At 34.8% G+C, this 21477-nt stretch overlaps 1 long non-coding RNA gene across 1 annotated transcript in view; it reads right to left on the minus strand.

Moving 5' to 3' along the window:
• Window positions 1-20823, minus strand: part of LOC309659037 — a 75987-nt gene extending 55164 nt beyond the window's left edge. Inside the window, exons 1-2 of the long non-coding RNA XR_014262532.1 lie at window positions 14379-20823; window positions 1-9870 (exon numbers count right to left, since the gene is read on the minus strand). The exon at window positions 1-9870 is cut by the window's left edge and continues 55164 nt beyond it. This is a non-coding gene — a long non-coding RNA (uncharacterized lncRNA). The remainder of the gene's footprint in view (window positions 9871-14378) is intronic.
• Between the last annotated feature and the right edge of the window lie 654 nt (window positions 20824-21477).

Below are 21477 nucleotides of genomic sequence, written 5' to 3' on the forward strand. Positions count from 1 at the left end.
AAACAGAGTAAGAGTCACTGTAGAATTTTTATATCTGGTCATTCAGGTTCTGTGTCAATGGCTCTTCTACTTCTCAAATGAGTTTCAGCCTTTCACATGAGATAAGCTATCTGGAAAGAAATGCTTCTACTGTTCTGCATACAGACGCTGAAAATTAAATTCTTTAGATTCTTGAAAGATCAAAGTCCCATCAAACTTCTAAGCCAAGAGATTCTTGTTATTGTTGATGAACCAAAAACTGCGAACTAATTAGTAAGTCATCTTTAATTTAGAAAAAAAATACATTTTCAGAATTTGATGACTATTAAAATATAGCAAATATATGAGTGCATGTGTGTAGACTAATACATTTTTAGGATTAGAAAGATGCACATTATGTGATGTAATATGATGGGTGTAGGGCTACCTAGCTGTTCATTTATTAGCCAGTTCATTTATTCAGCATGTATCATTTGTTAATTCAAAATAGTTATTAAATGCTTTTGATATTAGGGATAGACATGAAGAATTTTCAAGTGAACAAGATCAACTCTCTGCCCTTGTAGACTTTTCAGTCTAACAGAAGATTAAGACAAATAAATAGAGTGAAAAAATCGAGTATGAAAAGGACTAAGATATGGGAAGAATGGAATGATATAGAAGCACAAAACAGGGCACCTAACCCAGACTTGGATGGATCAAAGACTTCCTGGAAGAGTTGTCTAATTTGAGACCTAGAGGATGGCAAGGAGTTCTATGCCAACAGAATCCCATGAATTTGAAATATTTGAGTTGATAGAAAGCATGGTGAAAACCTGTGAAAAGCTAAGTACAGCTACATCAAAACAGAACAGTAGGAGCTTTATGAGACTGTGATAAGAATTTTTAGTGACTTTTGTGAATTCAGTCCCAGATATTTTCTTTTTGATTACCAGGGAACACAATTGGACCATAGAAGAGGGCAACTTGCTGTCACTATTAGCAACCCTACTGAGTATGTGTCAGAAAATTTTTAAGGACAATTTTGTCCCAGTAACTTTTGGCAGAGTGATAGAATAAGGAGTTTACGTATGAGCCTGTGATAGAAAATAGAACACAGACACTTGCCTCTGACTAGTTGGTGCAAAATGCAGTTTAAAGTGTGAGTAGGTGTGTCACATAGGTTTTGAATCATCGTGTATTTGTTTTCATTTTTCTTTAAGTATTTTTTGATTTCCTCTTTGATTTCTTCAACGACCATTGGTTGTTTAGTAGCATATTGTTTAGCCTCCATGTGTTTGTGTTTTTTGCAGTTTTTTTTTATTGTAATTGACTTCTAATCTCATAGCATTGTGGTCAGAAAAGATACTTGATATAATTTCAGTTTTCTTAAATTTACCAATGCTTGCTTTGTGACCCATCATGTGATCTATCCTGGAGAATATTACATGTGCACTTGAAAACAATGTGTATTCTGCTGCTTTCAGATGGAATGCTCTATAAATATCAGTTAAGTCCATCTGCTCTAATGTGTCATTTAAAGCCTAGGTTTCACTATTGATTTTCTGTCTGGATGATCTGTCCATTGATGTAAGTGGTGTGTTAAAGTTCCCCATATGACAAATCCACAGCTAACAACATACTTAATGGTGAAAAGCTGAAAGAATTTCCTCTAAGGTCAGGAACAAGACTAGGACATCCACTCTCACTACTTTTATTCAACATAGCTTTGGAAGTCCTAGCCACAGCAATCATAGAAGAAAAAGAAATAAAAGGAATTCAAACTGGAAAAGAAGAAATAAAACTGTTACTGTTTGCAGTTGACATGATACTATACATAGAAAATCTAAAAGACACTACCAGAAAACTACTAGAACTCATTAATGAATTTGGTAAAGTTGAAGGATACAAAATTAATACACAGAAATCTGTTGCATTTCTATATAGTAACAGTGAAAGATCAGAAAGATAGATTAAGAAAACAATCCCATTCGCCATCACATCAGAAAGAATAAAGTACCTAGGAATAAACCTACCTAAGTAGGCAAAAGACCTGTATGCTGAAAACTATAAGACACTGATGAAAATAATCAAAGACAACACAAAGAAATGGAAAGATATACCGCATTCTTGGATTGGAAGAATCAATATTGTCAAAATAAATATACTAGACAAGGTAATCTGCAGCTTCAATGAAATCCTTTTCAAATTACCAATGGCATTTTTCACAGAACTAGAAGAAAAAGAAATTTTAATTTGTATGGAAACACAGAAGACCCCAAATAGCCAAAGCAATACAGTAAATCCCCTACACATGAATGAATTCCATTCCAAGAGCACATTCGTAAGTCCATAAGTCCAATTTGTTCATAAGTCCAACAAAGTTAGCCTAGGTACCCAACTAACAGAATCGGCTATGCTATATATACTGTACCCTAATAGTTTTATAATACTTTTCACACAAATAGTACATGAAAAACAAACACAAAAAAAAGCCACTTTTAATCTCACAGTACAGTACCTTGAAAAGTATACTAGTACAGTACAACAGCTGGCATACAGCAGCTGGCATCGAGTGAACAGGCAAGAAGAGTTACTGACTGGAGGAGGAAGAAGAGGTGGGAGATGGTAGAGCTGAAGGATCGTCAGCAATAGGAGACGGAAGGCAAGCTGCAATTTCACTCACACCTGATGTTGATGGCATAGGTTTTGGTTCCTTGCTGGATTCAATTCTATCCACCCTCTTAAAAAAACAATCCAGTGATTTCTGGGTAGTAGCTCTTTTTTTCCTCATCATAGATGAAACGGTAGCACTGGATTGCATTCTGAACGGCTGCGGCAACCTTCATTTACCCTTCTACACTTGGGTCCTGTGTCTCAAAAACTAACAGTGCTTCCTCAAATAAAGAAAATCCCCTTGCCATTTCCTGTGTCATGAACCTCTTTGGTTCTTCAGTTACTTCTTTTCCTCTTATTTCTCTTCGCCCTTTCTCTGGGCCTCCAATTCCATCAGGTCTTCATTAGTAACGCAAGTTTGCATCTTTGAAAGTTCGCAACTTGAAGGTTCGTATGTAGGGGACTTACTATACTGAGAAAGAAAAACAGAGCTAGAGGAATCAGGGTCCCTGACTTTAAACTATACTACAAAGCTACAGTCATCAAAACAGTATGGTACTGGTGCAAAAGCAGACATATAGATCAAGGAAACAGGATAGAAAGCCCCGAAATAAACCCACAGACCTACGGTCAATTAATCTATGACAAAGGAGCCAAGACTATACAATGGAGAAAAGACAGTCTCTTTAGTAAGTGGTGGTGGGAAAACTGGACAGCTACATGTAAAGGAATGAAATTAGAACATTTTCTAACACGATATACAAAAATAAACTCAAAATGAATTAAAGACCTAAATGTAAAACTGGATACTGTAAAACTCCTAGAGGAAGGCATAGGCAGAGCATTTTTTGACATAAATCACAGTAATATCTTTTTGGATCCATCTCCTAGAGTAATGAAAACAAAAACAAAAATAAACAAATGGGACCTAATTAAACTTAAAAGCTTTTGCACAGCAAAGAAAACCATAAACAAAACAAAAAGACAACCTACAGAATGGGTGAAAATATTTGCAAACGATGCAACAGACAAGGGATTAATCTCTAAAATATACAAACAGCTCATACAGCTCAATATCAAAAAAACAAACAACCCAATCAAAAAATGGACAGGAGATCTGAACAGACATTTCTCCAAAGAAGGCCTACAGATGGCCAACATGCACATGAAAAGATGCTCAATATTGCTAATTATTAAAGAAATGCAAATCAAAACAATGGGTATCACCTCACACCAGTCAGAATGGCCATCATTAAAAAGTCTACAAATAATAAATGCTGGAGAGGGGGTAGAGAAAAAGGAACCCTCCTACACTGTTGGTGGGAATGTAAATTGGTATAGCTACTATGGAGAGCAGTATGTAGGTTCCTTAAAAAACTAAAAATAGAGCTACCATATGATCCTGAAATACCACTCCTGGGCATATATCCATAGAAAACTCTAATTCAAGAAAATTCATGTACCCCAATGTTCACTGCTGCACTATTAACAATACCCAAGACATGGAAGCAACCTAAATGTCCATCGACAAATGAATGGATAAAGAAGATTACACACACACACACACACACACACACACACACACACACAACGGAATATTACTCAGCCGTAAAAAAGAATGAAACAATGCCATTTGCAGCAACATGGATGGACCTAGAGCTTATCATACTAAGTGAAGTTAGCCAGACACAGAAAGACAAATATCATATGATATCATTTATATGTGGAATCTAAAAAAAATGATACAATTGAACTTATATACAAAACAGAAATAGACCCACAGACATAGAAAACAAACTTATGGTTACCCAGGGGAAAGTCAGGGGGTAGGGATAAATTAGGAGTTTGGGATTAACATATACACACTACTAAATATAAAACAGATGACCAGCAAGGACCTACTATATAGCACAGGGAACTATACTCAGTATCTTGTAATATCCTATAAGGGAAAAGAATAGGAAAAAGAATATATACACATATATATTCTTTTTCAGATTCATAAATACATGTATATATATATGAATCACCTTGCTGTACACATGAAACTAACACAACATTGTAAATCTACTATACCTCAATTAAAAAAAAAAAATGGGGACTTCCCTGGTGGCGCAGTGGTTAAGAATCTGCCTGTCAATGCAGGGGACATGGACTCGATCCCTGGTCTGCAAAGATCCCATATGCCGCAGAGCAACTAAGCTCGCGAGCTGCAACTACTGAGCCTGCGTGCTGCCACTACTGAAGTCCGCACTTCTAGAGCGTGTGCTCTGCAACAAGAGAAGCCACCGCAATGAGAAGCCTGCACACCACAACGAAGACTCGCCCCCGCTTGCTGCAACTGAAGAAAGCCCGCACGCAGCAACGAAGACCCAACGCAGCCAAAAATTTAAAAAAAATAGAAAATGGTTTGCTGCCCTCTCAGTATCCAATCCCTTTTTCCTCCCACTATTATACATATACCAATATTATTCAAGTGTCATCCATCCCCATCCAGCCTATCGATGAGGAAGCCAACCCTTTTCCTCTAAACAAGAATGAACTCAAGGGGACTAATGATTATATCACCTTTCTACCAGTGATCAGTTCAGGAATGAGCTTGTGATCTAATTTTAGTCAATGTAATGTGAAAAGAAGATATCTGTTCTTCTGAGTAAACTCTCATAATTATTCCTTCTTTTGGTCTGAATGATTTTATGTCTAATTAGCTGCAACCAACATACTATAAGTCTATGGATGATGTTGTCACCCTGTGAGTGAGGTGACATAGTGTACAGCTGCACTGTTCAATACAATGGCCTATGAGGTTACCTAAATTTAAATTACTGAAAATTAAATAAAATTGAAAATTAATTTCCTAAATTACAGTAGTACTTTTTACATGCTCAATAGCCACATGTGGCCAGTGGCTACCATCATATTGTGCTAATATAGAACATTTCCGTTATTGCAGAAAGTTCCATTGGATAGTGTTGGTCTAGAGAATCATAAAGAAACAGCACTGGAAACATTAGGTTAAATCAACCCTGAAGCTTGCCCTACCTGTGGACTTCCAGATGTGTGAACCAATAAATGCCATTGTTGTTTAAGCCAATTTGAGCTCAGCTTTCAATTCCTTCCAGCTGGGAGCATCGTAACTAATTAGAAAGTTAAGCTGTTTAAATATTAAAAATTAAGATATTTTGTGCACCAAATAAGAACTGTGATTCTCTCAAATGACAGCTCCTATCATTTTGTCTGACTTTTTAATAAGTACTAAAAGTTTTGGTCAATTAATAAAGGAATGATTAAATAAATTGCAAAGCTCCTTCTATTTAATACTGTACATTTTTCTCACAAAAACAGTGTTTGGCTTATTGTTTTACTGTGATTAAATTAACTTATTTGGATCATTTGAAATAAAATACATTTTCAAGTTTAGTGTTAATCAAAAGTCTTACTGAAATAACCAAGAAAGAATTCTTTGATTTTACAAGACAAAGGACAGCTTCTCTTCAAAGCTGTGTAGCCTCATATGGTTTAAAATCAGATGTAACTGTCAACCCTCTTGCACACCATCCCTCCCTATTTGTCATATTTAGGTGCTGGATGGGATTCATTAAAGGGCAATGTAACAATAGGGGGCAATTATATTTTTATCATGAAGCAATCACTACTCTCAGAAAAGCTCAGGCACCCATCTGGGGCTTTTGCCCTAGGGGGGCAGTTTTCTTTTGATAATCTCACCTATTGAACTGTCATGTTCCATTGCTCAATTAATTTAGCTCAGTAGATGGTTCAATAAAAATGTTCCCTCTATTCAGGCAATTTGATGTTTCTCTCTGCACTTTCAGACCAAACACAATAAATTCGTGGGCATGAGTTCCTGCTGCTGCACACAAAAGCCCTGAGCCCCCTGGCTGCCCCGTGTCCTTTCTATGGCTCTGGCTCTAACGCAGATGGAGAGGGAGTGTAGCTGACCTTTCTTCATCCATCCGAGAAACAACCAGGCAGCTTTTCCTACAGTCAGGACATGCAGGTTAAACAAACAACTAAAATGCCAGATTGAGATGTGAGACTCATATCTGACTCCAGCAACTCAAAAATAAACCCTTATATTTGAGACAAAGAGTAACACTATATGCTTTACATAATATCCAAAATATTCTTGTTTATTCTTCTATTTATTCAAAGATGTCTTTGAATGCCAGCAATGGTAAAAAGCTACTGCCTTGAACGATCACTTTCTAAATTGTCCCTGAAAATTACGTTAAATGTGGTGAATGCTTAAAATTTTAAAAAATTCAAAATGATACATAAAATAGAAAGTAAAATCCTCCCCTCCAACACATACATACACATCCCTCACTACCACCTTAATCTCACCCTTTCAATTTAGGTAACAATTATCGAATAAAGTTCATTTATTTCTAGAAATGTTTCTGTATGTTCAAACACACATGTGCATGTACATACACACAGCATGTTGTGTCTCCATTTTACATAAAATGGAATCCTACTACATACGTTGTTCTGTGACTAGCTTTATTATATTTTTCAAAATATCTTAAAGATAATTCAATACTAGATACACAATGCTATTTCACTGACGCAAGAAATCTTTATAGTACTCCATACCATAAAATCACATAATTTCTTAACTTTTGTATTAATAATGACATATAGATTGTTTCCACTTTTTCCCAATATTACAAACAATACTGTGAAGAACATCCATGTGCATGTGTACATGCACATATGTGTGACTATTTTCTAGCCTCTGAAAGTCACTGGAGATTCTGCAGTCCAAAGAGATTGCCCATAATACATTTTGATAAAGACAGTTTGCAGTTCAAAATAGAGCTAGATGCTCATTCTCCCACACCCTGACAACTCTTCACATTATCAAATTCTAAGGTTTTTTTTTGTTTTTTTGGCAAGTCTGATGGTCAAGAAATAAATTTGTATTTACTTGATTACTAGTGAGGTTAAGCATGTACTTATATATTTTTTGCAATTTAAAATTATTCTTCTAGGAATTGCCCGTTAATATATTTACCCATTTTTTCTATTAGGTTGTTTAATTTTTTTATTGATTTATGAGATCTATGATGAATTTATGAGATTTATGATGGATACCAAGTTTTATTTTATCTCTGACAGCTATTTATCCCTGCTTTTCTTCAATCTCTCTTTTTCTCCCTCTCTCTCTCTCCTGCATATGCCATCTTTTGTCCTTATAATTATTTAAATTTTTTTGTAGGCATCTATTTCTGACTTTTATAACTTCTGGATTCTTCATTTTGATTAGGTAAACTCTCACTCTCCCAAGATACTTAGCTACTAGTCTACAGGTTCTTTTAGTAAATTCATGGCTTTAAAAATAAATCTATATCTATATCTTTAACCTAACTTTATATATTTAAATATATATATATGTATATGTCTTTAAACTATCTGGAATTATCTTTGCCTAAATGAGAGACAGAGATTGAAATAAACATAACATTTTATGAATTTTTGTCTAAATGGATATTAAGTTTTCCTAGGATTCTTTTTTCCCTATTGATTTTAAATACCATCTATTGATGTATCTACATTATACTAAATTCCCATATATACATTAGTGCGTTTCTAGAATCTCTACTTTTGATACACAGACTCGTGTATTTCCTCACAAATGTGTTGTCATTGTAATTACCCTAAGCTTTACATTATAATTGTAGCTGTCATATTTGAATTTTGGTAGCATAAGTCATCCTTCACTATTTTTCTTTCTTCATAAGTTCTTGACTACTATTAGATATTTCCCCTTCAAGGTGAACTTTGGAAGCAACTTCACAAGTTCCACAAAATATTTTGTTGACATTTTGTATTTGTTTTTGTAGATTTATAGAATAATTGGAAGGAAACTGATGTCATCAAAACACTGACTCTTCTCATCCAGAACCATGTTTTGATTCTCAATTTATTCCAATTATCTTTTATGCTCTTCAATAAATTTTTATAGGTTTCCACATATTTGGTCTAACATGTTTTTTCTTAAAATTTATTCCTGGATATTTATTGCAAAAAGACTCTTGGGGATTCCTCTTTATAAGTTCTGACACCAATGAAATCAACGTACATTTTCCCCTTCACATAGGAAGCAGATGGAATTAATATACTGTGATTTATGCTATTAGCAGATTAACAATGTTTTATATTGCTTTAAGCATGTATTCTAGAATGTTAGTGTGTCCTTTGCTGAGATAGACTCTACATTTTAAAAATACTTTCCTCTTTATTTAGAAAGAATGGTTTAATATTTTATGTATCCAGAGTGATTTGCAGACAGTTCCATAGGAGAACAGGAACAAGAATGCTCATTACAGACTTTACTGTGACGGTGTACATTTAGATATAGTGTAGGTGCTTGTTCCTGAGAGGATGGTTAAGCAACTAACAAGATGGACATGCAGCAATATAGAGGCCTTCTAATCATAGTGGTGAGTGAATAAAGGAAGAAACAGAATAAACAGGAGTGACAACAGCTAGATGGTGGAATAGGAGGTTCCCCACTCATATCCCCGTCCTCATCAAGAATCTGGAAGCTATCCAAGGAGAAAAGTACCCTTGTGAGAGCTTTGGGATCTAGGTAGGAGATTAAGAAACCTGGTGGGGCTCAAAATCAAGGATAGCCATTTTGAGAAGGCAGGCCCATGCCCAGGTAGCAGACTTGCCAATCACAGTTGTGACTATAGACTTGGAAACAGCCCTTGACATTGGTCTTGGCAAGGATTCTTTGAATATGACATCAAAAGCAAAGGCAACAAAAGCAAAAATAAACAAGTGGGACTACATCAAACTAAAAAGCTTCTGTGTAGAAAAGGAAACCATCAACAAAATTAAAAGGCAACCTATGGAATGGGAGAAAATATTTGCAAACCATATATCTGATAAGGGGTTAATAACCAAACTATAAGTAACACAACTCAATAGCAAAAACAAAAAACAAAACAAAACACTCAAATAACCCAAATAAAAATGGACAGAAAACCAGAACAGACACTTTTCCAGAGGACATACAAAGACCAATATACATTCCATGTATATGAATAGGTGCTCAACATTATTAATCATCAGAGAAATGCAAATCAAAACAGTGAGGAGATATTACTTCACACATATCAGAATGGCTGCTATCAAAAATATGAGATAACAAGTGTGGCAAGGGTGTGGGAAAAGGGAATTCTTGTACACTGTTGGTTAGAATGTAAATTGGTACAGTCATTATGGAAAACAGTATGGAGGTTCCTCAAAAAATTAAAAATAGAACTACCAAATGATCCAGCAATCTTAATTCTGGGTATATATTCAAAGGAAATGAAATCAGTATATGGAAGAGATATCTGTACTCCCATTTTCACTGCAGCATTATTCAGAATACCCAAGCTATGGAAACAACCTAAGTGTCCATCATTGGATGAATGGAGAAAGAAAATGTGAGATACATCTATTTATCTATATCTATATTTATGTATGTATATTTACAATAATACAGTGGGGTATAATTCAACCATAAAAAAGAAGGAAATCCTGCAATTTACAAACATGAATGAACCAGGAGGATATTATTCACAGTGAAATAATCCATACAGAGAAAGAAAAATACTGTATTATCTTACTTATATGAGGAATATAAAAAAGTTGAACTCGTTGAACCAGAGAGTAGAGTGATAGTTGCTAGGGGCAGTGGGGTAGGGGAAATAGGAAGATGTTGATCAAAGGTACAAACTGTCAGTGACAAGATGAGTACATTCTGGGGATGTAACATACAGCATGATGACTATTAATACTGTATTGTATACTTGAAATTTGCAAAGACATTCGATATCAAGTATTCGTACCACACACACACACAAATGGTAGTTATGTGAGGTGATGGATGTGTTAATTAACTTGTGGTAATCATTTCAAAATATATATACATATAAAATCATCACATTGTACACCTTAAAGTCAAGTAAAATCTAAAAAAATAAAAATAAAGCTAAGGGACAAACTGTAAAATAAATCAATAAAATAATAAAATACAATGTTACTTGCGCAAATTTAAGATACTTTTATGCACACAAGCACTAAATATTATACAAAGACAAAAGGAAAGTGTATGTATAAACCCATTAGAATGGTGGTCTTTGGAAGGTAGAGGGGAGGATAATGGGAGTAGGAAATAGTTTGATCAATATGGGAACTTTTCTTAGACAAATGATGACAGTGAGCCAAGAACACAGAAGTCCGTTAATTCAGCACTCTCTTTTTACCAGAAATCAAGGGGGAAAAAGAAAAGGAAAATGATAGCACATTTTATGGGCAGCTTTTTCAAAATAGCCTACGTATACTCTACATTTTGGAGAATCTCCTCTATATTTCGTTTAGAGCTATATGTAATAATGTGTAATTATAGCCCTCATATAATTATTATCAAAACCAAGAAAGTTTTTTATGCTTTTCCTATGTTTTGTGATTGAAGAGCTTAATATTGGTAACTGTAAATTTCCTATATTCATATCTATATGAATATATAGCTATTCATAGCTAAAGTAGAAAAAAGTTATTTTTTGGTTACAGTCAATTTCTCCCGTGTACAACTGAATCATACTGCTTGTTAAATCAGAGCAATTCTCATGTGCATTACTATATACACAAAATATTCAAGAACTGGAATTTATAGAATCCAATACATCTTAATCCTGGATTTTGACATGTATAACACACAATATTAGTTCTTTATAAAGGATATAAGATTAAGGATAAAAATACTGTGAGATGAAATACATTTATATAATAGAGTCACTGGAAAGAAAGGTTAATATATAATATATTTGGGCATGAATGGTATATGTTTTTAATGATAAATTGTGGTTATTGTTTGCTGAACAACTTTCTTTTATTTATCTTTCAAAAGGAAACATTTACATTATTTTAGAAGCTTGAACTCTAGGTGAGAAGTAGACATTAATGTTAGTAAGTTTGGGAAAAAAGAAATGAGGGTTATAAATGAAAAATAGGATATATATGAAAATGTGAAGTGATCGAGAGGGGCAGATGCAGATGGGGATGTTGAGAAATTATCAGATCAGCCTTCAGGACACAGTGCATTTTCCAGTCCTATATGTGGGTTATAGTCAGGTGGTTTTGTTTCCTAATGTACAAGTGAGACATTTTCTAAGCCAAAGAAAGATTCATACTAATAGTAAAATCAATCTACTTTGTACAGAAAAATTTTAAAACATGTATATCTTTTGATAAAAATTCAACATGACTTTTAGTTTGAAGTTCAATTACTTCTCAAATGCATGTAGATTCTAGGTTCTTGATGGATAAATCATAGGGTTATAGAACTTTAGAGCTGAGAGAGACTTAGAAATTATTTTGTTAGGTTCCTTATTTTTATGAAATGAAGAAAAAAAACAGCTGAAGACAAGTTCTAAGACTGAGTGTGAATATGGCATGATCCTAAAGGCAGAACAATTCTCTCACTTATGCTTGGAGCTAACAGAGACATTGAGATGAAAAGCAGTGAAAGACATGTTTAACTACCAAAGAACTGAAATTTGTGTGCTCCAGTTGGGATCACATTTGACATAGGATATCAAAAAAAGGAGAAAAAATACCTTAAAGGGGGAAATGGGAAAGAGCAATTGACTAAAAGCCATAATGGATGCTTTGGGAGGAATTAATATGCTTAACTACCATATAGGGCTTCAATAATTAAAATCTACAATAAAAGAGACATCAGCATTAATTATTAAATGTGAATCTAAGTCAGTTTAAATGGTGACAAATAACACCTTATATTCTTGGGAACTTAATTCAAGAATGTCAAACTACATTATCATTTATTTCTCTATTTTACCTGGCAAGTGTGTGGCTAGACTATGATTGCATGTGTGTCTATTTCAAATGCTAAAAAATATATTTTAATTAAGCATCATATTTATAGGTTATTTTCTGAATTTCCCAAGGTGAGCTTTCACGGGGTCGTTTCAGTCCTATGCATATTCTAAATCTTGATTTATACATCCAAAAACCACTCTCAGGTGACTGGGATTAAAGTACCTCCTGAACTATGAATATGACACTTGTAACTCTTAGATAAAATATTTTTTAATTAATTAGTATAGAGAGGAGAGTAATGTAGCAAAAAGCAGAGTGCATTTAAAATAAAAATATTTGGGTTGACTTATTACCTATGCTATTTTGCAAAGTTATTAATTTTCAAATATTCATTTTCTTCTGTAACAAAATAAGAATGAGCATACTCATTCAACACAAGAATCAAATTAATTAATATATGTGATAGAAATATGTAAGGTGCTTTAAAATTATAACTATTATTTCCTATATCTTAAAGGTATTTGAAATAAAAGAAGCACAGATATAAGTAATTAAACACAAGGACAAAAATCAAAAGTTACTTTAGAAAAACCAAGCCTAAGAATTGTTGCTGTGATGAAAGCAGCTCTCTACTTTGTGTTTCCTAGAAGAAAAGGCAAATCAGAACACATAAGGAGGGGTCCAGGATAGGTTATCCAAGAGAAAAATAATTCAGCAATGTCGTTCCTGCAACGATAAACTTACCTCGAGCACAAAACTTTAAAATAACTCTTTCTCAAGAAAATTCTATCTGTTATAAGCTTGTTACTTAACTAAAAACTCCTTGGAATGATCTCAGAGATCCTAAGAAGCTTTAAGTTTACTTGGAGTTATCCAATAAAAGCCTGACTTTATTTCCTATCTCAAAAAGTCACTTCTACTTTTCTGGCCTTAATTCTGGGAATCTTCTTTAAAAAGCATAAATCTAGACCAGTGGATCTAAGGCTGGGATATTCTGCCATCTTAAACATGATCTTAAAATGGGAGAGAATATGTGAATTTAGTCCTACCCCGGAACATCCCAGAAACGTGTTCATCATTTACTGTTACACCCTTTAACAGCCCGAGGAACAATTAGAACCACCTGAAAGTTTGGATGCACAGCCAATTCATTCATGTAGATGCTTTATGATTTATATGCTGCCTTCCTATAGCTTGCCTAGTGAACAACTGGCTGATATTTAACAAAATAATGTAAACAAAATACTTGGAACATTGCCTAGTACATGATAAGCACTAAATTATACCTATTATTATTATTTTATTAATAACAGGGTAGCTTACATAGCTTTTAAGAGTGTCTATTACCATACTGTTACAAAAATAAACTAAAAAAATCTAAGAACTTCCCAATGTTTCATAGTAAAAGTTGAATAGTCATGTAAAAAAAAGTAAGTTTATTTGAAAAAACAAAAATCTTTTAAAACTTTCCAATGTTTCTTTTTCTCCACATTCCAACAAAATGTCTTACCATGTAGGAAAGCTTAGAGGATTATGAATTTTTAAGAACCAATGTGAGTGAGGCAAACTTATGTTTACAATTTCTGTCTGTGAACGTCAATAGCTGTAATTTTTTAATTACACCAATGTTTACTTCTCTGGAATACAAGGAAAGGCCCTTCTACAGGACTACTTTTATAAACTGTGCTGCTTGTAGGCAGTGGGATAAATTATGGCCTAGAATTCTAAGGAGCAGTCCCCATGTATTTGAATATGAGCTGTTCATGTACAAAGAATTTGGCCCATTTCCCAACACAATTAATGACAGAAATTCACAGAGGCTAATCCTGTCCTATTTTAAAACATATGTATATATTAGTGTTTAATTTTGGCAACCACTCTTCATAGGTATGTTATTTTGATAATAAATCCTTTTGTTCTTAACTCAAATTTTTTGTAGGCACATAATTTTAGATACTACATTGTTAGTTACTAACAAAAAAAAGAGTGATGAAAATACATATAAAATAATTTCATAGTTTTTGCAAGGCCCCTTTCTGTTTGTCCCCACTAGGTTTCCAGTATCAACTCTCATTTCTTTCCCAAACCCGGAGTTCCACTAGTGTACCTTAGTTTTGCCATATTTTCTTATATTTCTCAAACTTTGACACACTGCTCCCTCCTGCCACCCCAGGAGGTTCTACTATCCTTAGAAAGAATGGCACCTCCTCCAAGAAGCCTACCCTGAACTTTTCCTTTTAAGATTCTGTGCTCTGCAAAGGGGAAAGGTGGGGGGGAGGGATAAATTAGGAGTTTGGGATTAACATATACACACGGCTATATATAAAATAGGTAATCAACAAGGACCTACTGCGTAGCACAGGGAACTCTACTCCATATCCTGTAATAACCTGTACGGGAAAAGATTCTGAAAAAGAATGGATATATGTATAACTGAATAACTTTGCTGTATATGTGAAACTAACACAATATTGTAAATCAACTATACTCCAATATAAAATAAAAATTAAATTAAAAAAATAATTTCATAGTTTTTGTAGACCTTAGTTTATTTTATTTAGTCACAAATCAGTATTAGAGCCTTCTATGAATGAAATATATTACTGATATTATATAACTAAATATACATGTAAAATTACTTCTAATTCTTTCATAGACTGCATGGTAACTGAAAATTTTATGTAAAATCTTTCTGTTAAAAACTTAAAAGCAATTTCAGCAAATCAGTTTTTAATAGAGAAAGAGCATTGCTATCAATAAGATATGTCAGGGTTTTATATTTAATTTAAAAATAAAAGGTCTTGAAACTCTAAAAAGAGATCTGGCAGCTTCTGGAAAATAGCCTAATGTTCTCTAAGTGTGAATGCTGAGAGAAAATAACTTGTCCGCTAATGGTTTTGATTGCTCTAACAGGATCTTCTGTAAAAGCTGACAATCCACTTCCTGCAAAGGCCTCAATATTAAAACACACATGAGCAGGATAAAGGGGCAACTCTTTCATTGGGACTTTCTGCAAGATGCCAAAGTAAATAGCTGTAGATAATGCATGCAAACACACCCTAAGACTGCATTTAAGGAGAGCTAAAGGAAATTTAGAGACTGAAGCCACAAGTTAGCAAAGTCTTTTTGAAATATTCCGCCACTCTCTGGAGATTAAGCTTGGAACAAAACACCCTGGTGTTAGAGTCCAGTACTAAAATGTACAGGTGGAATTTCTTTTTTTTAGCATGTTTTCTGTTCTTCAATGTGCTCATGGGAGAAAGTCACAAATAATTCACTTAGCTCCTGACCATCTTTAATGGTATTTCTAAGTTTGCCATATAAACACATCTCCAGGATCACTTAGGATTATCTCCTTAGAATAAGGATGTAAATTCCATAAACTACCATTTCTCAAGAGAAGTAATTTATTAGTTGTGTTTATGGGTCAATTTTTGACATCCATAAAGATACTATAAATGCCCAGGAATGTGATTACAGCTTCATTCTTTGGGACAATACCAAAAGTTTCAAGTCTTACAAGGGCAGGACTATACTAAGCAATTTTCCTTATGATTCTTTATTGCAGAGGTATTGTTTTATAATGCTGAAAAATCATCTAAAAATTTACCATCATGTGCAATCAACTGGTTTCATTTTTTAGCATTCTTGTCTAGTATTTGTATAACAGTGATGATTAAATGTTGCACTGTACCCATTCAGCTTCTTCCAGAACCTTTTCAAGAAAATATATTCCCCAATTTGACATTTAAGAATGTTTCCTCAGACCATCTTCATTACTTTATATCCATTTCTAACTATTTGTTCCTGAAGGCAGCTGGATAAAGAACTTTTTTTTTCTTTTCTGAAAAAAATGAAATCATTACCACAAGTCACTTGAGCTCTACTCCTCTAAGATTCAAAATAGAAAAGAAAAATACTCCATTGTTTAACAAAAAGGCTGAAGATAATTTGCAAGCTCCTTTGTTCTTTACAGGCAGTGACTTCAGCAACAATTAATATGGAACTGTCAGTGAATCTGATTAACTGTTTTTGATAAATTTAATTTTTAATTGTCTTTTTGTGGGCAGTGATCCATATTTTGGGGATGCTTCCATAGTTCATAGAAACTGACTTAGGTAGTCTAAGAGGAAATAAGAAACACATCAGATTCAATACCAAATAAACCCATACCATATTGTCCATTTCATTATTTCTTTTTGGCATTACAATGAATGACAGTCAAAGAAGAAGAAACAACCCAGCTGAATGGGTAAAACCCATAATGTAATCCGATGTGACACACGTAATGCACTGGTAAAGTTTGTCTGGGGATTTCTATGTACTTGGGATTTCTGAGTACATTGTTTTTTTCATCCTTCCATCATCAACATGATAAAGCTCAAAAGCAGTTTTCAAGTATCTTCTTTCCATATTTCTTACCCTCCCATAGTCTCCTTCCCTTCCCTATTTAACTGCTACTGAGAAGGCAATGGAGCAAGAGTCTATTTCCTTGTATCTCTCTGGTAAGCAATAACAGCTGGACATGATTCAGATCAGACTTAGGGATAAAACTCATACTGGCATGCAGGCTTATGCTATCTTTCCAGTTCTGCTACCCTACAATAATAGAGACACATGAAAAGAGGCCCCCAAGTCTGGACACCATAGCTAAGCATAAGTATAAAAGAAGACCTACAAAATCTATCAAAAATGGTTTCCTCAGAAATGGTAACTTGAGCTAAGTTCTGAGAAATACTGTGCTTTCCTGTGAAGTGATGAGATACAATTTGACTTCTATGTGGATAGGGATAAAATCAGTATCCTGCTTTTCTCTGTCTAGAACCTAATATTATTGCCTTATTCCTAACTGGTCAATGAACAGTCACCAAGGGGCAGGACTTACAAGAAGATACACAAACCACCTCCCCTCACCTACAGTAGTTTTGCTAGTGACCTATTAACTTATCAAACAGAGAAAAGGCACATTGCCTATATAATCTCTCCTACCAGATACTTGTGTTAGCAAGTTTAGGCAGATGTACAGAAAAGAGAATTATACTAGTAAAAAAGCAACTGAGAAAGCATCTTTTTAATAAGTTTGAAAAGAGATCAGGACAGGATTCTCAAGTGAGCCCAATGAAGTTTAGCATGCACTGTTTGATTTCAGTCTCTGATGGCTAAGCCGTATGTTTATTTAATTAAATACAGTAAAAGGAGGATGGTTTATCCACGTTTCATTCTTAGGTTACCAATCATAACTCATCATACTTATTTTCAGAAGAAAATATATATTATAACCCAATTCAAGCAATAGTCACTGGATGTTTAATATATGTCTGACATTGAGTGATAAGGCAGTAAAATTGAGTAGGACACACTCTTTGTCTTCAATCTGTCCACAGTATAGAAGAGGAGAGAGGTATGAACTCTGCTAACTCAGCAGTAGAAGGTGGTAGTGCTTCTACTGAGACCTCTGTAGGAGTAGAGAGGCAAGGGCTAGGAATTGATCCTTTGGCTGGGAGTGGAGGGTGGGATCAGCAAAGATTCATAAAGGGCTTGAAGGATGACTACAGATTACTACAAATTAATGGAATAAAGAGAGACCTTAAGCAAAGGTTCAGGGGAAGAAAAGAACATACTGTCTTCTGGGACTGGCTAACTGGAACACATGAGAACAACCTAGTGCACATAAGCAGGTGTGGCAAGAGATGAGGTTGGAAAGGCAAGCTGGGCCCTGACAGTGCTCTAATTGACCTTGTGTCATAGGTTTTAGAAAGATAATGCTGATAGTCATGTGGGAAAGAAGAAACAGAAATAACTAAGACGTTTAAAAGCCTTTCCAACATAATGAGACAATTCTGAAATCAATTAGGGTAAAAGCAGTGGGAGTAGAAAGGAGAGGACAGATGTCAGAGATATTTTGGAGGTACAGGACATTGTGACTGTATGAGACAAGTAAGGCAAAGGAGAGAGACAAGATCAACTTGGGTTTATATGTTGAATAACTGGGCAGATGATTAAGTCATTAACAGGAAATACAAGAGGAGGAGTAGACTTGGGGTCAAGATGGAGAATGGAAAAGATAATACACCAGTTTCTGATAGGTCAAGCTTGAGAATTCTCTGAGTGATCTAACTGGTGCTGTCCGGAGGTAGCCTGAAACTCAGAATGATGAGGTAGATCTGAGACCTGCTGTTGAGTAAGTGAGAACCAAAGCCATGGTAGTGGCTGAGCTGGGTAGAAGGGGAGAGCCTGCTTAGACTCCTATGCCCTGTGCACTAGGCGTTAGAATTTAAACAACTGTCCTTTTGGATATCAGATACTGCTTTCTTTAGACCATTGTTCCAAAAATCAGTATTTATATACTCCTCCACGTTTAGTATCAAACAAATCCAATTCTACAGTTTTCCCTCCACCATTCACAACTATCAATTCCTTCAGCAACTCTGTTATCTATCTTCTAAATATTTTCTAAGTCTATCCACCTTCCATTACAACTATTCATGTGCAAGGCATATTCATTCCTCACCTGGATTTTTTTAAGAGCTTTTAAAACATATTATGGATATTTTAAAACGTGGTATGCACAAAAGTAATGGGAGTAGTACAACACTCCCATATACCAACCACTTATATCAAGATTTGCTGCATCTGCTTCATCTAAGCCTTTTCTTTGTTTTTTGCTTTTTTTTCTTTTTTTGCTGAAGAATTAAAAAAAAATTGTAGACAGCATGTTACTCTTACCTATCTCAGTATACATCTCTAAAAAACATAGACATTTTCTTACATAAAGATTACACTATCATGCTTATAAATTAATACTTCTTATCTATTATCATTTTATACCCATTCTATAAAGAATTAAATTTCTTCAGTTGTGCCACAATATCTTTTTTTGTAGTAGTTTGTTCAAGTAATACAAGTGAGGTTTATACATTATATTTAGTTTAGCTTTGTTTTTTCTCTCTAGAGCAACGTTGTCTCCTTCTATTCCCCATGCATTTGTTTTACCACAGAAACCTATCTAGTATCCTGAAGAACTAAGATAAATGATCCACATTCTAGTTTACTCTGGTTACTTCCTTTTGGGTGTTGTTTAATGTTCCTCTATTCTCTTTATTTCCAGTAAGTGGGGATTAGCTCTAGAGACTTGAATAAATTCAGATAAACTTTTGACAAGACAACTTAACAACTCTGGTTGTGTGCCTTTTACTGTATCAGAGTAAGAAAGAGTGTCTGGTTGCCCTGTTTTTTAATGATGTTAAACTCTGCCTACCAAATGGAAGATAGGGAGATAGGCCTCTGCCTATCTCTTAACCTCATTTTTAGTCACATCACAGGGGCTCAGTTGGTGACAAGCTGGTTGCTCCATGTAAAGATCCAAATTAACCTTTCACATAGTATAGTAATGAATTGATAATTAATATCTGAATCAGTTGTTTCATTAGGAGTTACAAAATGGTTTTCTAATTTTATAATTTCTTCCACATTTATATTAAATTCCATGAAAAGAAACACTATCTTTCTTCAACTAAGGAAACTAGAGCTAGTTGGCTATGCTACAGTCTGAGTGTACTCCCCTGTCCAAAATCATGTGCTGAAATCTAATCCCCAGTGTGATGATATTTGAATGTGGAGCCTTTGGGAGGTGATTAGCTCATGAGGGTAGAACCCTCAGGAATGGAATTAGTGCCTTTATAAGAAGAGGCTAAAGAACAACCTCTCTGCTCTCTGCTGTGAGGCTACAAGAAGAAGATGGCAATTTGCAAATGAGGAAATGGACCCTCACCAGACCTCACTAGATTTGCCAGCACTTTAATACTGAACCTCACAAACTTCTGAACTATGAAAAACAAAGGCTTGTTGTTTAAGACATCTAGTCTAGGAAACTTGCACAAGCCTCTTAGATAGCCGCATCCACCAGAGGGCAGACAGCAGAAGCAAGAAGAACTACAATCCTGCAGCCTGTGGAACAAAAACCACATTCACAGATAGACAAGATGAAAAGGCAGAGGGCTATGTGCCAGATGAAGGAACAAGATAAAACCCCAGAAAAACAACTAAGTGAAGTGGAGATAGGCAACCTTCCAGAAAAAGAATTCAGAATAATGATAGTGAAGATGATCCAGGACCTGGGAAAAAGAATGGAGGCAAAGATCGAGAAGATGCAAGAAATGTTTAACAAAGACCTAGAAGAATTAAAGAACAAAAAAACAGAGATGAACAATACAGTAACTGAAATGAAAACTATACTAGAAGGAATCAATAGCAGAATAACTGAGGCAGAAGAACAGATAAGTGACCTGGAAGACAGAATGGTGGAATTCACTGCTGCAGAACAGAATAAAGAAAAAAGAATGAAAAGAAATGAAGACAGCCTAAGAGACCTCTGGGACAACATTAAACATAACAACATTTGCATTTATAGGGGACCCAGAAGGAGAAGAGAGAGAGAAAGGACCAGAGAAAATATTTGAAGAGATTATAGTCAAAAACTTCCCTAACATGGGAAAGGAAATAGCCACCCAAGTCCAGGAAGCGCAGACAGTCCCATACAGGATAAACCCAAGGAGAAACACGCCGAGACACATACTAATCAAATTGGCAAAAAATTAAAGACAAAGAAAAATTATTGAAAGGAGCAAGGGAAAAATGACAAATAACATACAAGGGAACTCCCATAAGGTTAACAGCTGATTTCTCAGCAGAAACTCTACAAGCCAGAAGGGAGTGGCATGACACACTTAAAGTGATGAAAGGGAAGAACTACAACCAAGATTATTCTACCCGGTAAGGATCTCATTCAAATTCGATGGAGAAATCAAAAGCTTTACAGAGAAGCAAAAGCTAAGAGAATTCAGCACCACCAAACCAGCTGTATAACAAATGCTAAAGGAACTTCTCTAAGTAGGAAACACTAGAGAAGAAAAGGACCTACAAAAACAAACCCAAAACAATTAAGAAAATGCTCATAGGAACATACATATCGATAATTACCTCAAACGTGAATGGATTAAATGCTCCAACCAAAAGACACAGGCTTGCTGAATGGATACAAAA

Source organism: Balaenoptera physalus, assembly GCF_965194825.1.
Source record: "Balaenoptera physalus genome assembly, chromosome: 3".
Classification (NCBI taxonomy): domain Eukaryota; kingdom Metazoa; phylum Chordata; class Mammalia; order Artiodactyla; family Balaenopteridae; genus Balaenoptera; species Balaenoptera physalus.